This window comes from Anoplophora glabripennis, unplaced genomic scaffold (assembly GCF_000390285.2).
Source record: "Anoplophora glabripennis isolate ALB-LARVAE unplaced genomic scaffold, Agla_2.0 scaffold576, whole genome shotgun sequence".
Classification (NCBI taxonomy): domain Eukaryota; kingdom Metazoa; phylum Arthropoda; class Insecta; order Coleoptera; family Cerambycidae; genus Anoplophora; species Anoplophora glabripennis.
The window spans coordinates 119,357-123,422 of record NW_019416659.1 but is presented as its reverse complement, the minus strand read 5'-3'; the positions used below and the strand labels follow the sequence as shown (position 1 = coordinate 123,422).

The 4,066-nt window shown below is 36.4% G+C and overlaps 1 long non-coding RNA gene across 1 annotated transcript; it reads right to left on the bottom strand.

Annotated features, from left to right (window-relative positions):
- Positions 1-1,550: 1,550 nt before the first annotated feature.
- Positions 1,551-2,859, bottom strand: LOC108910838. Its single transcript, XR_001964474.1, has 2 exons — positions 1,856-2,859; positions 1,551-1,793 (listed from the first exon to the last, which is right to left on the bottom strand). It is a non-coding gene; the product is annotated as an uncharacterized LOC108910838 (long non-coding RNA).
- Positions 2,860-4,066: the final 1,207 nt, after the last annotated feature.

The window sequence follows — 4,066 nt, the reverse complement described above, 5'->3', positions numbered from 1 at the left end:
ACACACCCTCAACAATGGACCATCATTGTCGATTTTGGAGAGAACCATCCCACAATTTTCAGGCCCCAATTTAAACATGGGGATGGTGATGCAAGGCAGAATGCAAAATTGTGGGATGAATTAGCCAATATGTTAAATTCCATGGGATTTGGGTTTAGAAGCATTGACAAATGGAAAATGGTATGGTGTTTTATATCATTTATAAACTTATTAGGTGTAAAAATACTTATTAGTTTCAAGAATTTATTAATTTTAAATATTGTTGTAGGCAATCGGGCGATGGAAGTCAAAGACAAAGTCGAAAGCAGCTCAGTTGAGGATCGAGGCGCAAAAAACTGGTGGTGGCCCTTCAAACACCTTCCCTTTGGCAGAAACAGAAGAACGGCTAATGAAGTTAGTGGGTTGGAAATCTATAACTGGAGAGGCAAATGCAGAGTTAGGAATGGTAATTATAACATTTTTAAAAAATGGTTCATATCAATTAGTGCAAGTAGTGCTATGTTTAAATAAAATTGCGAGTAGAATTGCAGTATAGATATTTACAATATTAACATAATGTCACTTATAGGGACCTATTCGACCAATTGTGGCCCATCTGCCTTTGCCACAACCACAACCCTTGACAGGCCAAGACAATTCCTTACCACTACCAGAACCACAGCCTTCCAGCACCACAGAAACAGAAGGACCTGCCTATTCATCCAAGTCTCCTCCACCATTGACGTCATCCAATGGACCAACCAGGAAACGTAGTCGCCTGTCTACTGACAAGTCTAGGAAGTATATTTCCTTGTCAAAAATGCATCAAGAGGCAATGGAAGAAAGAAGAAAACTGAAGGAAATTGTCAGAAGACAGGCCGAAGCCCAAGAGGCAACGGCCCAGATATTAAAAGATTTTTTTGCTTACTATAAAAAGAAAGATAACAATATCTAAACATAAATATTTGTTGATTGTTGTCTTTTGTATTTTATTTTGGCGGAATAAGAACTATTTTTTTGTTAACTACATACAGTGTCTCCATGGAATGGGTGCACGTGGGCTGTAAGTGAATTTAATTTAATGTATTTAATTTTTTAACGCATGTGCAGACATTACAAGCACGATAACCAATCAAGGGAATCATCCCTGCTTGGTATTAAACTGAGAAGTTAAAAAAATTAGTCCAATTAATTAATGTACAGGGTGTTTCTGCAAAGAATTTTAAAAATTTTCAAGAGTAAAGTAATAATTTGTGAAAATTAATCGTAAAAACCCCCTGTAAATTAATCAATTGGATTAATTTTTTTCTACTTATTAGTGTAACACCAAACAGGGATAAAGCTGAAATTTCAACTCGAAAATTATCTGTCATTTATGCCCCACGTGCACTCAATCTGTGGACATACTGTATCTTTATCTTTATTTAGACCTTTGCTCGATTTTTTCCATAAAATTTCATTAAAACTCTGTCTAAATAAACAAGGGATTTTTGAGATTTTTAAGTGTTGTTTGAGATTTTTAAGTGTTTTATTTAAAATATATAATTAAATATTTTGGAAATACATTTGTATTATATTAGCTCTTCTCGCCTGCCCTTGTACAAGGACATTTCTTGCAGTACCAACTCTATCCTCATCAGGAATATTTTCTTCGTCATCACGTTCCTCCTCTTCATCACCTTCGATGGCCAGATTAGCCCTAACACACATATTGTGTAGAACACTAACTGCATTGATGATTTGGCCGGCTTTGAAGGGGTCATAATTTAAGGCCCTGTCCTTCAGTAGATAGCGAAATCGGTTTTTCAATACTTCTGAAACAAATCATTTTCGTTATTAGTACAAAAATATACTGTGAACATGTTTTAGACAATACCTATACATCTTTCCACACAATTTCTGGTACTTGTTAAAGCTGCCGTAAATATCTACCTTCGGGAGTATCTCTGGGCACACCTTGAATAGGAGTCATAAGCCATGGCTCTTGAGTGTAGCCACTGTCTCCAAGTAGCCACGAATTGTGATCACCCTGATCATACATTTGTTCTAAATGTGTCCTTACGTTGGAATTTCTCCAAATAAACGCATTGAGAAATGCACCACCATAATTGGACTTAACATTTAATATCATTAGATTCGCGGCGCATATTAATTGTACATTCTTCGAATGATATTGTTTTCTATTGAAATATAAATGTTCATCTTCTCGTGGTGCAACAATGGCAATATGAGTGCCATCGATGCAGCCTACCACCCCTGGAAATCCAAACCGGGCCATACTCTTCTTTTTTTTCTTGCTTTTCGGCTTCAGTTATGGGAAATTTTATCCACCTATGGGCAATGGCCTCTAGAGCCAAACACACCTCATATAGTGCCCGGCTAAATGCAGGTTGTGATAGGACCACATGCATTTCATTTCCGCTTGCCTTCTGATATGAGCCGTGAGCAAAAAAACTTAGGGCTGCAAAGATCCTGATATGGATATGTAACTCTTGTTGCTCTAGTTCCTGCGTTCATATGGGGGGTAAGTTCACGAATGAGATCTTGTACCAACTGTCGACTTAGCCTGAAGCATTTCTGGAATTCTCGTTCGGGCAATTCGAAAGCATTTTGTTCATCTCGCAAAATTCTTCTCTCCAAACGTAATTGGTTTTGTCGTTCTTCATCTTCTGCTTCCTGTAGCAAATGTAGGAATATTGGGTCCATAGTTTATAATGTACACCTACTAAAAAACGAAAAACTAGGAACAGATATTATGCTATAGTTTTTATTTTTACACGGATTATAAACTGAAACGTGAAAAATTTCTTACACAACTCGAAAATAAAAAATTCTCGTAAAATATATAAACATATGTTGCCATGCCAACTTAATCGAAAAGTCCTAAAAGTTATCCCAAATTTCCTTAAAAAAAGTCAATGTTTTTACATTGAATAATTCACATTTCTCTATAGCCGAGCGTACCCGACCGACCATAGAAAGATTGGTACAGAATAGGTTCACGTAATAGAAAGAAATTTCCTCTCTATACTTATAGAAAGAAATTTCTTTCCCTACGACGATACAGAATACGCGCGCTGTATTTCTATTTTCTATTTCTATTTCTAGTGACAGTTTAAGTGACATTGCAAAAGCAAAATCAATATTCATTGGGCAACTCTTTTTAGATCAGATTACATCGCTAGGATGAGGTTAGTCAGACCTAAACAGCCATAACATTAATGTAATTGATTTCAGTTTCTTCTGGAAATACCAAAGGCCAGATACAAACTTATAATTATTGAGACCGGGAAAGAAAACCGGTGACACTACAGTTACCAACTGAGATATTTATCCAGTGGAAATATCTGTTTTCAACTAGGATACAGAGGTGACCTCAAAGAAGAAAATCTGGTTCAAGTAAACCCAAAAAAATGTACAACTCAAGCCTTCCAATAGCGGAATCAAAGTTTCACCATCTTCAGCAGCTACAATTCGTCATTGAAAAAGACCGCCATGCATTTTATGATGCTCTAAAGTTTAAACCGGATGTAAATAAAACAAAATAAAGCATAAAGAGTTCTACTTATTTTTGTAACTTTGCTTATTAAATGTATTTTAAAATATTGTATTTGTACAAATAACAATGATTAACAATATGTAACGGTCTCATTGTGAGCCCATATTATTTAATCACCCTGTAAATGCTTGGTTAGAATAATATTGATAACTAAGTGTTTATTTTAACTTTGTCATGTACTGTCTTCAATAACAAAAAGAGTAGTTTTGAATACTTTTTCCTGAAGTTAATGCTATGCAACTCTCTTATTTATTCTTTGTAAAGGTGGGATTTCCTAGCGTCGTCCAGCGTTCGCGGTCCGCCGCGACGGCGGGCAGTTGATGACACGTACAATGCGTTTTTAATGCGACCGTTTTCTCTGAGGCGTGTCGACGTGTCGTCTCAGCGTCGGGTCGTCAGCGGCTGCGTCTCGACTGCTCAAAAACATGTCCAGACGCGAACGTAGACCCAGCCGTCACTTATTATTAACATATCTGTTGAAAAATAAGCTTGTGGTAAAATTAAACAAGTGTAAAATGTCTCAAAAAT